Source organism: Pristiophorus japonicus, chromosome 18, assembly GCF_044704955.1.
Source record: "Pristiophorus japonicus isolate sPriJap1 chromosome 18, sPriJap1.hap1, whole genome shotgun sequence".
NCBI lineage: Eukaryota > Metazoa > Chordata > Chondrichthyes > Pristiophoridae > Pristiophorus > Pristiophorus japonicus.
Genome location: NC_091994.1, coordinates 63730393 through 63745771, shown reverse-complemented (window position 1 = coordinate 63745771; position 15379 = coordinate 63730393). Strand labels below are relative to the sequence as shown.

Sequence of the window (15379 nt, the reverse complement as noted above, 5' to 3'; positions counted from 1 at the left end):
TCCTCCCCTCAGGTGTGGTGCCCAGAACTGCTCACAGTGCTCCAGGTGTGGTCTAACCAGGGCTTGGTACAGCTGCAGCACAATGTCTACTCCCTCGTATTCTAGTGCTGTAGATATAAAGGCCAGCATTCCATTAGCCTTTTTGATTATTTTCTGGACAGTCTATGACATTTTAATGATCGATATACCTGGACCCCCAAGTCTCTTTGGACCTCCATTGCTTCTAGCTTTTCGAAAGTACTCTGTTCTTTTTAGGTCCCAAGTGGATAACCTCACATTTGTCCACATTGAAATCCATCTGTCACAGTTTTGCCCATTCACTTAATCTATCGATATCCCAGTGTCATTTTATGCTTCCATCTACACTGCTTACAATGCCGCCTATCTTTGTGTCATCGGCAAATTTGGACATGTGGCTTTCTATCCCATCATCCAAGTCATTACTAGATACGGTGAATGGTTGAGGCTCCAACACAGATCCCTGCGGAACACCACTAGTCACATCCTGCCTATTAGAGTACCTGCCCATTACCCTACTCTCTGTCTCCTGTCACTCAGCCAATTTCCCAACCAGGCCAATAATTGCCTTCAATTCCATGAGCTTCAACTTTAGCTAACAGTCTCTTGTGAGAGACTTTATCAAATGCTGTATGAAAGTCCATATAAATATCTATAGACATTCCCTAGCCACCTCTTCAAAAAATTCAATCCGGTTTGTCAGGCATGACCTACTTTCACTGGCTCTCTGATCAGCTGAAAATGTCCTGCCTTTCACCACCTTAGGACATCCCAAAGCATTTTACAATGCAGTACTTTTGAAGTGTAGTCACTGTTACAATGTAGGAAATGCGACAGATAATTTGTCCACAAACAGCGATGAGACAATGACCAAATAATTGTTTTTAGTGATGTTCCTTGAGGGATAAATATTGGCCAGGACACCAGGAAGAACGCCTCAACTCTTCTTCAAAATAGTGCAGTGGAATCTTCTATGTCCAGCCTTGGTTTAAAAGATGGCACCTCTGATCGTGTGGCACTCCCTTAGTGCTGCACTGGAGTGTCAGCCTAGACTTTGTGCTCAAGTTCCTGGAGTGGGACTTGAACCCACAACCTTCTGATTCAGAGGCAAGCCCGCTAACAATTGTGCATGAGATACCTGAAAAAAATTACAAATAAATGACAAAAGGAGACTTACTGCATCGATTTGTGACACTGAAATTGCAGTGCAGAGTCATTAGAATTGAGCACACGGAGACAGGATCTGAAAAACATGCAAGTTTCAGCAGGTAAGAGAAAGATTGAAGCAATGATCGATCGCAGGTATTTAAACAGGTGCAGTTCACAGAATATGCTCGCCGAATCAGTTAATCCATGGGGGAAAAACATCCAAGGATGGAAATTTCAATCAGCTGGGTAGGAACAGCCAGGAGGGGGGCCATTTGGTGTGGAACTCCAATGCACCGTTCCCGCCCCACGGGGTGGATTTTCAACTCTCTGCCCTGGCGTGAAGTTGCTGTTGTGGATCAGCCGCCAGTTATAGAAACCAACATATTTTCATTTCCAATACGCACGGCGGGCAAGTTCAAAATGTACCCCTACATATCTTGCCCAGTAAATCGCAGTGCAGAGAGGGCAGGCTCTTCCTAGCACCCACCCACCCAGACTGACTACATCCACAGTCACCTTCCAGTGTGTGTGTATGTATGGCGGGGGGGGATTCCCAACCAATCCCAGCACCCCCAATAGGCTGAGAGCCAGGAAAGCCCTGGAGTTAAGAGAAGAGTAATTGATCCCCAAGTGCCGGATTACTGAGGCAGAGATGGCCAGCAGGCAGGGTGAGACATGATGAAAAGCAATTTCTGAGACTTCTTCTCTGGCCCATTCAGACCCTCGATATTCCTCCAGAGCAGCAGGCAGCATTCTGATGTCCAGCTCCTCAACCAGACATGAGGGCCCACCCAAATATGTACATGATCCTGCCCTCTCCATTCAGGAGGGGTCAACAGCAAGGAGAATTCCTGTCCCGTTGCACTTCCACCCCATAATGGGGTTTGTGCAATTTTTAGACTCATCTTTATTTTACAAATTTTGATCATGTTCTCTAACTCCCTCCCCTCACAACATCCGCTTTTCTGCACCAAAAGCCAAAATTCTGTGCTTTTCTCTTCAGAACTTATACCCTCATGCCCGTTATTATTGGGCAGTACCTGCCAGAGTGGTGTTATTATTGGGTAGTACCTGTCCCAGTGGCTCAACTCAGGAGGAATCAACAGCAGCCTTGAGGAGGAGTTCATAGAGTACATAAGGGACGGGTTCCTTGAGCAGTATGTAACAGAACCAACCAGGGGGCAGGCTATCTTAGATCTGGTCCTGTGTAATAAGGCAGGGTTAATAAACAATCTCCTAGTAAAGGGTCCCCTTGGAATGAGTGATCATAGCATGGTTGAATTTCAAATTCAGATGGAAGGTGAGAAAGTTGGATCTCTAACCAGCGTACAAAGCTTAAATAAAGGAGACTATGAAGGTATGAGGGCAGAGTTGGCTAAAGTGGACTGGGAAAACAGATTAAAGTGTAGGACGGTTGATGAACAGTGGTGTACATTTAATGAGATATTTCACAACGCTCAAGAAAAATATATTCAAGTGAGAAGGAAATGGTGTGAGAGAAAAGATAGCCATCCGTGGCTAACTAAAGAAATAAAGGACGGTATCCAATTAAAAACAAGGGCATACAAAATGGGCAAAACTAGTGGGAAGACAGAAGATTGGGAAGCTTTTAAAAGCCAGCAAAGAACGACAAAAAAAAAATGATTAAGAAAGGGAAGATAGACTATGAAAGTAAACTAGCACAAAATATAAAAACAGATAGCAAGAGTTTTTATAGGTATATAAAAAGAAAAAAAAGAGTGGCGAAAGTAAATGTTGGTCCCTTAGAGGACGAGACTGGGGAATTAGTAATGGGGAACATGGAGATGGCAGAAACTCTGAACAAATATTTTGTATCAGTCTTTACGGTAGAGGACACTAACAATATTCCGACAGTGGATAATCAAGGGGCTATGGGGAGGGTGGGGTGGGGGGGTTGAGGAGGAACTTAACACAAACACAATCACTAAGGAGGTGGTACTCAGTAAGATAATGAGACTAAAGGCAGATAAATCCCCTGGACCTGATGGCTTGCATCCTAGGGTCTTAAGAGAAGTAGTGGCAGGGATAGTGGATGCACTGGTTGTAATTTACCAAAATTCCCTGGATTCTGGGGAGGGCCCAGCAGATTGGAAAATTGCAAATGTAATGCCCCTATTTAAAAAAGGAGGCAGACAAAAAGCAGGAAACTATAGACCAGTTAGCCTAACATCTGTGGTTGGGAAAATGTTAGAGCTCATTATTAAAGAAGCAGTAGCAAGACATTTGGAAAAGCAAAATTCAGTCAGGCAGAGTCATCATGGATTTATGAAGGGGAAGTCATGTTTGACAAATTTGCTGGAATTCTTTGAGGATGTAACAAACTGGGTGGATAAAGGGGAACCAGTGGATGTGGTGTATTTGGACTTCCAGAAGGCATTTGACAAGATGCCACATAAAAGGTTACTGCACAAGATAAAAGTTCACGGGGTTGGGGGGTAATACATTAGCATGGATAGAGGATTGGCTAACTAATAGAAAACAGAGAGTCGGGATAAATGGTTCATTCTTGGGTTGACAATCAGTAACTAGTGGGGTACCGCAGGGATCAGTGCTGGGACCCCAACTATTTACAATCTATATTAATGACTTGGAAGAAGGGACCGAGTGTAACATAGCCAAATTTGCTGACGATACAAAGATGGGAGGAAAAGCAATGTGTGAGGAGGACACAAAAAATCTGCAAAAAGACATAGATAGGCTAAGTGAATGGGCAAAAATTTTGCAGATGGAGTATAATGTTGGAAAGTGTGATGTCATGCACTTTGGCAAAAACAAAGAGCAAATTATTATTTAAATGGAGAAAGATTGCAAAGTGCTGCAGTACAGCGGGACCTGGGGGTACTTGTGCATGAAACACAAAAGGTTAGTATGCAGGTACAGCAAGTGATCAGGAAGGCCAATGGAATGTTGGCCTTTATTGCAAAGGGGATGGAGTATAAAAGCAGGGCAGTCTTGCTACAGCTATATAAGGTATTGGTGAGGCCACACCTGGAATACTGTGTGCAGTTTTGGTTTCCATATTTACAAAAGGATATACTTGCTTTGTAAGCAGCTCAGAGAAGGTTCACTCGGTTGATTCCGGGGATGAGGGGGTTGACTTGTGAGGAAAGGTTGCGGCCCCTTACTCTAAGATTATGCCCCCTAGTTCTAGTCTTCCCATCAGTGGAAACATTCTCTCTGCATCCACCTTGTCAAGCCCCCTCATAATCTTATACATTTTGATAAGATCACCTCTCAATCTTCTGAATTCCAATGAGTAGAGGCCCAACCTACTCAACCTTTCCTCATAAGTCAACCTCCTCATCCCCGGAATCAACCGAGTGAACCTTCTCTGAACTGCTTCCAAAGCAAGTATATCCTTTCTTAAATATGGAAACCAAATCTGCACGCAGTATTCCAGGTGTGGCCTCACCAATACCTTATATAGCTGTAGCAAGACTGCCCTGTTTTTATACTCCATCCCCTTTGCGATAAAGGCCAAGATTCCATTGGCCTTCCTGATCACTTGCTGTAACTGCATACTAACCTTTTGTGTTTCATGCACAAGTACCCCCAGGTCCCGCTGTACTGCAGCACTTTTCAATCTTTCTCCATTTAAATAATAACTTGCTCTTTGTTTTTTTTTTGCCAAAGTGCGTGACATCACACTTTCGAACATTATACTCCATCTGCTAAATTTTTGCCCATTCACTTAGCCTGTCTATGTCCTTTTGCAGATTTTTTGTGTCCTCCTCACACATTGCTTTTCCTCCCATCTTTGTATCGTCAGCAAACTTGGCTATGTTCCACTCAGTCCCTTCTTCCAAGTCATTAATATAGATTGTAAATAGTTGGGGTCCCTGCACTGATCCCTGCGGCACCCCACTAGTTACTGGTTGTCAACCCAAGAATGAATCATTTATCCCGACTCTCTCTTTTCTGTTCATTAGCCAATCCTCTATCCATGCTAATATATTACCCCCAACCCCGTGAACTTTTATCCTGTGCAGTAACCTTTTATATGGCACCTTGTCAAATGCCTTCTGGAAGTCCAAATATACCACATCCACTGGATCCCCTTTATCCACCCTGTTCGTTACATCTTCAAAGAACTCCAGCAAATTTGTCAAACATGACTTCCCCTTCATAAATCCATGCTGACTCTGCCTGACCGAATTTTGTTTTTCCAAATGCCCTGCTACTGCTTCTTTAATAATGGACTCCAACATTTTCCCAACCACAGATGTTCGGCTAACTGGTCTATAATTTCCTGCTTTTTGTCTGCCTCCTTTTTTAAATAGGGGTGTTACATTTGCAGTTTTCCAATTTGCTGGGACCTCCCCAGAATCCAGGGAATTTTGGTAAATTACAACCAGTGCATCCACTATCCCTGCCGCTACTTCTCTTAAGACCCTGGGATGCAAGCCATCAGGTCCAGGGGATTTATCTGTCTTTAGTCCCATTATCTTACTGAGTACCACCCCCTTAGTCATTGTGATTGTGTTATGTTCCTCCCCCCCCCCATAGCCCATTGACTATCCACTGTCGGAATATTGTTAGTGTCCTCTACCGTAAAGACTGATACAAAATATTTGTTCAGAGTTTCTGCCATCTCCATGTTCCTCATTACTAATTCCCCAGTCTCGTCCTCTGAGGGACCAACATTTTTCCCCTTATTATTCCTTATCTCCATCTAAACTGTTTCAACAGCCTGATCATTCGAACCAATATCGTTTCTTACTATTTTTGCAGTGATTCCTTCCTTTATCAATAGAGCTGGTCCACCATCTCCTTTTCCTTTCTGCCTGTCCTTCCGGATTGTCAAATACCCTTGAATATTTAATTCCCAGTCCTGGTCACCTTGCAACCACGTCTCTGTAATGGCTTTCAAATCATACCCATTTGTCTCTATTTCTACCGTCAACTCATCTATTTTGTTACAAATGCTACGTGCATTTAGACTAAGTGCCTTTAAATTTGTTTTTTTACCCTTTTATCCTGCTTGTTTCCTCTCACTTTCTTTATTTTTGCATTCTAATTCCAACTTACTCCCTGCCCTACTGTATCTATTCTCAGATTCCCATCCCCCTGCCAAGCTAGTTTAAACTCTCCCCAACAGCACTAGCAAACCCCTCACCCCCCGCCCCATACCCCCCCCCCCCCGAGGATATTGGTCCCGGCTCTGTTGAGCTGCAACCCGTATGGTTTGTACAGGTCCCACCTCCCCCAGAAGCTGTCCCAATACCTCAGGAAACTAAAGCCCTCCCTCCTGCACCATCTCTTCAGCCATGTATTCATCTGCTCTATCCTTCCATTTCTGTACTCACTAGCTCGTGGCACCAGGAGTAACCCGGAGATTACTACCTTTGAGGTCCTGCTTTTTAATCTCTCTCCTATCTCTCTGCCTGCAGGACCTTATCCCTCTTCCTACCTATGTCATTGGTACCGATGTGAACCACGACCTCTGACTGGTCACCCTCTCACCCCCAGAATGCCCTGCAGCCGCTCGGTGACATCCTTGACCCTGGAACCAGGGAGGCAATATACCATCCTGGAGTCACGTCTGCGGCCGCAGAAATGCCTGTCTGCTCCCCTGACTAGCGAATCCCCCACCACTATAGCTCTTCCATTCTTCTTCCTCCCTCCCCACCCCGTGCAGCTGAGCCACCCGTGGTGCCAAGGATTTGGCTCTGGTTGCCCCAGAGCCACCATCGCCCTCACCAGTGCTCAGAATAGAGTACCGGTTGGAGAGCGAGATGGACTCACGGGACTCCTGCACTACCTGCCTAGTCCTCCTCTTCTGTCCAGGGGTCACCCAATCCCTATCTGTCAGCGCACTCTTAAGCTGCGGGGTGACCACTTCCTGAAACATGATATCCACGTTCCTCTCAGCCTCGCGGATGCACCACAGTGACTCCAGCCGCCACTCAAGCTCCAAAACACGGAGTTCGAGTTGGTGCAGCTAGAGAAACCTCCTGCACACGTGAGCGTCCCGGCTGTGCGAAGCCATGCCTTTAAGACTCGGTTGTTGTCGGAGTCTGACTCGCAGTTCCGCTCATGCGCAATGTGTCCGCAAAATTTACCGACCAAACTTACGTTATCGCACCCCCCACCCGCCCCTCCCCGCAGCTCTGGTGTGCAATGGCTGATTTAGCGCCCCCCCTCGTCAGTTCCTCGCCCGATTCTGACGGATCTCTGGGCGGGAGGCACAAACTTTTTCAAGACGCTAAAAAGTTATCGCTCCGCCTGGGTTACCGCCCTAATTGAGGCGTGACCGAATTTCTCCCTCAGTCTAAAGAGAATAAACACAAGCCGCCGAGTTTTCTGGTGAGGCAACGGGAGCGCTTCTAACTAATGAGGCAGAGAGGGCAGTAGTTATTTGGAACTCTGCGGTGGCATCCAGCAATGCACATCAAAGCAAGGGGTACCAGGGCTGCCAGCACCAGCCCCGCCCACACCACCCAAAATCTGCCAGCGCAAGAGGCCAGCCACCCTTTCCCTACCCACCTCTCATCACCACCCCCACAACAGCAGTTCATATTCCTTCCCTCCCTCACTAACTTCAAGTGCTTCAATAGCTTACTATCAGCACCCATGAGGTGCCTCATGGTCCTTTACTCCCTCAGCCTTTGACTGAAATTTGCTTATGAAGGGAGAAAGGGATAGACTGAGTAATTATAGGCCAGTCACCCTCTACATTTAGAAAGACACGGGTTAATCAAGGACAGTCAGCACGAATTTGTTAAATAAATTTGTGTCTGACTAACTTGATTTAATTTTTTGAGGAGGTAACCAGTAGGGTCGATGAGGGTAGTGCGTATGATGTAGTGTATATGGATTTTAGCAAAGCTTTTGATAAGGTCCCACATGGCAGACTGTTCATGAACGTAAAAGCCCACGGGATCCAGGGCAAAATGGCAAATTGGATCCAAAATTGGCTCAGAGACAGGAAGCAAAGGGTAATGGTTGATGGGTGTTTTGTGACTGGAAGGCTGTTTCCAAGGGCTCAGTGCTAGGTCCCTTGCTTTTTGTGGTATACATCAATGATCTAGACTTGAATATAGGGGGTATGATTAAGAAGTTTGCAGATGATATAAAAATCGGCTGTGTGGTTGATAATGAAGAAGAAAGCTGTGGACTGCAGGAAGATATCAATCAACTGGTCAGAACAGTGGCAAATGGAATTCAATCCAGAGAAGTGTAGAGGAACAAAGGGACCTTGGAGTGCAGGCCCACAGATCCCTAAAGGTAGCAGGCCAGGTGAATAAGGTGGTTAAGAAGGCATATGGAATGCTTGCCTTTATTGGCCGAGGCATGGAATACAAGAGCAGGTGGGTTCTGCTTGAACTGTATAAAACACTGGTTAGGCCACAGCTGGAATACTGCGTGCAGTTCTGGTCACTGCATTACAGGAAGGATGTGATTGCACTGGAGAGGGTACAGAGGAGATTTACTAGGATGTTGCCGGGACTGGAGAATCTAAGCTATGAGGACAGATTAGATAGGCTGGGTTTGTTTTCCTTGGAACAGAGGAGGCTGAAGGGAGACCTCATTGAGGTGTATAAAATTATGAGGGGCCTGGATATAGTGGATAGAAGGGGCCTATTTCCCATAGCAGAGGGGCATAAATTTAAAGTAATTGGTAGAAGGTTTAGAGGGGATTTTAGGAGAAATTTCTTGACCCAGAGGGTGGTGGGGGTCTGGAACTCGCTGCCTGAAAGGGTGGTAGAGGCAGAAACCCTCACCACATTTAAAAAGTACTTGGATGTGCACTTGAAGTGCTGTAACCTACAGGGCTTCGGACCAAGAGCTGGAAAGTGGGATTAGGCTGGATAGCCTCTTGTCGGCCAGCGTGGACACGATGGGCCAAACGGCCTCCTTCCATGCTGTAAACTTCTATGATTCTATGAAATTATTGCTTCACTCACATCCTGATATTTGAGTTTTCCCCACTGCTTGCTATTCTCCCCCCCTTCACCTGTATGCAACATGGGCAAGAATTCCTCATGTAAAAAGTTGACGATCTAAAGTGATTGCACACGGAAACCTAGGGATCACACAAGGTGGTTGGATTTGTTCATCACCTTGTTACTTGGTGAACTTTCCTGCTTCAGGTTCCTGCATGAAGTTTCCTGGTCCCGAACGGAGGGCAGCTCCATTTGTCTGAACCCAGATAAACACCCACCTGCTCCAGTGTCCTGATCCCACTCTGACTCAGCAATTCTGCTCAATGAACAAACCTGATCAGACAGCAATACAGCTCGGAAAATGTATTATACTTTAAATACAACTAAATCCCTGAATGATTTGAACAGTTCTCAGTGCTGTAAACGCCTTTTCCCAGAGGACACCTGATAGCATTGTTATTATGGTCGGCAGTGAAGAGACAAACTGCAGAAACAAGCTCTGTTAGAGCACTGTGCAGGGAGTGACTCAGTGAATGGTGTGTACGTGGCTTATAACATTCTCACATGCAACCAACTCTACCTGGGGGGACATTCTTGAAGAGCGTATTGTGATTAAAAAGTTGAATAATATTTTAACAAAAGATAGATGGCGGTTAAATTGGCCAACCCCGAGAGCGGGTGCAGGGATCGAGGTACATGATTAACCCGCACTCGCTCAGTGCATTACAGGCAGCACGTTCAATCGGTGCTGCCAACTGTTTTCATTAATTGCTCACATCAGGGGGCCCAATATTGCAAGTGGCTAGCGCTACTGAAAGGCAGCCTGCATCTCTTAAAAGGGGAGGTGCATTGTGGCTTCACGGAGCGATGGAAGTTTTTGGAAAAGTGAATCTGGGCTCTGATACTTTGTGGAATGGCTGGACACGAGAGAGAGGGAGCACCAACAGCTTCTGACAATGCAATGGAGAGCAAGAGGTGGAAAGAAGGTGAAGCATCTTGTATCCGCAACAGGCCCTCCAGACATATGCGCAGGAGGCAGTGGGAACAAGTAGCGGAGAATGTCAATGCCAGCACTGTTACTTCAAGACCATGGATGCAATGCAGTCAATGGCACCTTGCACCGTGGGGAAGCCTGCAATCTGAGCAAACCCTCGTGCTCACTCCGCTAGCTTGGCTCTGCAAGTGGGAATGAGATGAACCTCCCTCTCTGTGTACAGTGACCCTCGGTGACCTCCCTTCCTGTGTACAGCGAATCTGTAACCTCCCTCCCTGTGTACAGTGACCCTCGGTGACCTCCCTCCCTGTGTACAGCGACCCTCGGTGACCCCCCTCCCTGTGTACAGTGACCCTCTGTGACCTCCCTCCCTGTGTACAGTGACCCTCGGTGACCCCCCTCCCTGTGTACAGCGAGTCTCGGTGACCTCCCTCCCTGTGTACAACGACCCTCGGTGACCTCCCTCCCTGTGTACAGCGACCCTCAGTGACCTCCCTTACACATCAGTGCACGGCAAACTGCGAGATGTTGCTCATATCGCCAGCAGCAGGCTGGAAAGAGCCAGACACAAACGTTAAGAGCCACGGTCACCTTGAAAGCCACAGATGTTACATAAAAGATTAAGCATAACTTCCTTTGTACTCTATTCCTCTATTAATAAAGCCAAGGATCCCGTATGCTTTTTAAAAAAAAAACAGCCTTCTCAACATGTCCTGCCACCTTCGAAGATTTGTGTACGTATATCCCCAGGTCTCTCTGTTCCTGCACTCCCTTTAAAATTGTACCATTTGGTTTATATTGCCTCTCCACATCCTTTCTACCAAAATGTATCACTTCACACTGGTCTGCATTAAATTTCAGCCACATATCTGCCCAGTTAACCAGTCTATGTCTTTCTGTTACTATTCACATTGTTTACCACATTTCCGAGTTTCGGGTCATCTGCTAACTTTGAAATGATGCCCTGTATACCCAAGTCCAGATCATGTATCAAAAAGAACAATGGTCCTACTACCCCTGGGGAACGCCATTATATGCCTCCCTTCAATCTATAAAACAACCCTTCACCATAATGTGTTCTGTCCCTTAGCCAATTTTGTATCCATGCTGCCACTGTCCCTTAATTTTGCTAACAAGTCTATTCTGTGGGACTTTGTCAAACGCCTTTTGAAACTCCACATGCACAACACCAACCATACTACCCTCATCAACCCTCTCCGTTACTTCATCATAGAAATCAATCAAGTTAGTCAAACACAATTTGCCTTTAACAAATCCGTGCTGACTTTAATTTATTAACCTATATTTTTCCAAGTGTCTCCAAAATTATATCCTCACTTTCCAAAGCAAAGAATGATGTGAATATTCATTGAGGTTTAATTTATCATCTACTATTGACATGTGTGTTAATGTGGTTACCTTCTCTTTTACCACTGTCTTGATTATTGATAGAAATCTTTAATATCTGCACGTTTTTAACCTTCTCTTTACCTGCTTTATTTTCTTGATCTCTGTGCTTTTTATAATTCTCCCAATCTTTAAACCATTACTCCCAACAACATGCATTTATATAGAACCTTCCAATGTACAAAACACCCGAAGGCACTTTCCAATGAGGGGTGGAACCTTTTTTAAAAATGTGTTCCTGGGATGTGGGCGTCGCTGGCAAGGCCGGCATTTATTGCCCATCCCTAATTGCCCCTTGGGAAGGTGGTGGTGAGCCACCGCCTTGAACCTCTGCAGTCCTTGTGGTGAAGGTGCTCCCACAGTGCTGTTAGGGAGGGAGTGCCAGGATTGTGACCCAGCGACGATGAAGGAACAGCCGATATATTTCCAAGTCAGGATGATGTGCGACTTGGAGGGGAACTTGAAGGTGATGGTTTTCCCATGCGCCTGCTGCCCTTGTCCTTCTAGGTGGTAGAGGTCGCAGGTTTGGGAGGTGCTGCCGAAGAAGCCTTGGCGAGTTGCTGCCGTGTATCTTGTAGATGGTACACACCGCAGCCACGGTGCACCGGTGGTGGAGGGAGTGAGTGTTTAAGGTGGTGGATGGGGTTCTGATCAAGCGGCTGCTTTGTCCTGGATGGTGTCGAGCTTCTGGTGTTGTTGGAGCTGCACTCATCCAGGCAAGTGGAGAGTATTCCATCACACTCCTGACTTGTGCCTTGTAGATGGTGGAAAAGTTTTGGGGAGTCAGGAGGTGAGACACTCGCCACAGAATACCCAGCCTCTGACCCGCTCTTGTTGCCACAGTATTTATGTGGCTGGTCCAGTTACATTTCTGGTCAAACCAGGAAAGAGAGTTCAGAAAAATGCTTGAAGTGTTAAGCAAAAAGATGGCCTTCAGGAAGACTTTAAAGGAGAAGAGAGAAATAGAGTGCTGAAAGTGTTTAGAAAAAGAGGGACAAGGCACTTCACAGCTCTGCACCAATGTTGGAATGAAGACAAGGGGGAATCAATGGGAAGGCCAGGATTGGAAGACCAAAGTGTATGGGAGAGAAAGCAAAGCTGGAAAAGGTTGCAGTGGGGAGTGCAGCAAAGCCACGGAGTGATTGGAAGATGAAGACTTTACATTTGATATGTGGAGGGGACAGCGAGTGAGCGAGGGTAGGTGTGCAGAGATGAGAATGGTGGCTGTGTGGGGAGCTACATTCAGGCTAAAACTGGTAGATTGATAAATTTACAAGTATGAAAATGCACAGAACCAGCAAGACCCAGCACTTCAGTCCATAAGGATATAGTACACATTGTTCTAGCTGAACTGAGCACAATTCACAGCATTCTTGACAACATTTTGAAAATGCAATCTTTGATGGTGTGTTAGAATCATAGAATAAAAGGTTTAGAGGGGATTTGAGGGGGGTTTCTTTACGCAGAAGGTTGTGGGGATCTGGAACTCGTTGCCTGGAAGAGTGGTGAATGCAGAAACCTTCACCTTTTAAGAGATGGTTGGATGGGCACTTAAAGTGCAGTAACCTGCAGGGTTACGGACCTAGAGCTGGTAATTGGGATTAGACTGGATGACCTTTTGTTGGACGGAGCAGATATAATGGTAAGTACTGCAGGGAATAGAATACAGCCATGGTGATCTCCTGGACTAGTTTCAATCGCCTGGATGGGTTGGAATGGAATTTTCCCAGATTTTTTCTCCCTAAATTGGCCTGGGTTTTTGCCTCTCCCAGGAGATCACATGGCTCCGATTGGGGTGGAGTGTCGAATGTTTCAGTATAAGGGGCATCACAGTTGTGGTGAGGCAGACTGGTTGGGCTGGGTGCTCTTTGCCTTTCCGTCATTGTTCATAGGTTTATATGTAACCTTCAGGGCTGCTGACCGAGGGCCGTGCGGCTCTTTGTCGGCCGGCACGGACACGGTGGGCCGAAATGGCCTCCTTCTGCGCTGTAAATTTCTATGTTTCTATAGAAATTTACAGCACGGAAGGTTGTCATTTCGGCCCATCATATCCGCGCCAGCGGACCAAGAGCTATCCAGCCTAATCCCACTTTCCGGCTCTTGGTTTGTAGCCCCGTAGGATACGGCACTTTAAGTGCACATCCAAGTATTTTCTTTAAATATGTGGTGAGGGTTTCTGCCTCTACCACCCTTTCAGGCAGTGAGTTCCAGACCCCCACCACCCTCTGGGTGAAGAGATTTCCCCTCATATCCCCTCTAAACCTTCGACCAATTACTTTAATTCTATGTCCCCTGGTTGTTGACCCCTCTGCCAAGCAAAACAGGTCCTTCCTATCCACTATCCAGGCCCCTCTTAATTTTATACACCTCAATCAGGTCTCCCCTCAGCCTCCTCTGTTCCAAAGAAAACAAACACAGCATCTCCAATCTTTCCTCATAGCTAAAATTCTCCAGTCCAGGCAACATTCTTGTAAATCTCCTCTGGACCCTTTCCAGTGCAATCACATCTTTCCTGTAATGTGGTGACCAGAACTGCACACAGTACTCCAGCTGTGGCCTAACTAGTGTTTTATGCAGTTCAAGCATAACCTCCTTGCTCTTGTGTTCCATGCCTCGACTAATAAAGGCAAGTATTCCATTTGCCTTCTTAACCACCTTATCTACCTGGCCTGCTACCTTCAGGGATCTGTGGACCTGCACTCCAAGGTCCCTTTGTTGCTCTACACTTTTCAGTGTTGTACCATTTAATGTGTATCCTCTTGCCTTGTTAGCCCTCCCCAAATGCATTACCTCACACTTAACCAGATTGAATTCCATTTGCCACTGTTCTGCCCACCTGACCAGTACATTGATATCTTCCTGCAGTCCGCAGCTTTCTTCTTCATTATCAACCACACAGCTGATTTTAGTGTCATCTGCAAACTTCTTAATCATACCCCCAACATTCAAGTCCAAGTCATTGATATATACCACAAAAAGCAAGGGACCCAGCACTGAGCCCTGCGGAACCCCACTGGAACCCCACTGGATACAGCCTTCCAGTTATAGGAAAATAATTTCAAACAAAGCCTTTATTGGCATTTATTAGCAGTAAATCAAACAGGGGACTGAAAAGTCACAGGGCTTGAATTATATGGAATGTGCTTTCTTTAATGTCATAATAATCCCCCTCAATAGGCCAGGCAATAGTTTCTGCCTCAACAACTCTCGAAGTTACGTATTCCATTCTTGAACAACTCTCTGCACTAAAAGATCTCTCGCGCCCCCCACACCCTCCCTCCCAAACTCTTGCCTGACTCTCCCAGTCACAATTTTAAATTGACAATTTCTTGTTACTTTCCAATAACCAGAGGAAACAGTTTTTCCTTAATCATCCTATCAAAGCTCGTCATAGCTTTAAAAACTTCTCAAATCTCCTCCTAATCTTCTCCGCTCGAATGGAAATCCTCCCATTACGTCAAGCCTTTCCTCATCACTGGTATCCCCCGATGAATCTACACTGTGCTCTCTCTGGGCTATTCATTTTCGTTTGATACTGGGGTGTCCAAAATTGAGATATGGGTGGGGAAGGCCACCAGACCAGTGTGGTACAAATTCAGTTACCCATTCGCTACCTACACGACTGACCATTTCAGGTGGGAACCATCCATTCTTGTGGTCTGAATTAATGTGGAAGAATTAACAAGCGTAACATTAAATTATATTTTTATGAACTGATGCTTCATGCCCATTGGTTCTGATTTCCCTGTTCAAAAGCAGACATTCTTGTGCATCATCATCATAGGTGGTCCCTCGAACGAGGATGACTCGCTTCCACAGGAGTGCACAGGTGTTTCAATGAAGGACCCGCTGTTCCAGTCCTGAACTCCAATTGAGGGGGTGAAAATTGCCTGTGCGTGAATTT

At 45.9% G+C, this 15379-nt stretch overlaps 1 protein-coding gene across 1 annotated transcript in view; it reads right to left on the bottom strand.

Annotated features, from left to right (window-relative positions):
• Positions 1-15379, bottom strand: part of LOC139229052 (tyrosine-protein kinase STYK1) — a 123103-nt gene that overhangs the window by 98902 nt on the left and 8822 nt on the right. The gene's annotated exons all lie outside the window — the stretch shown is intronic.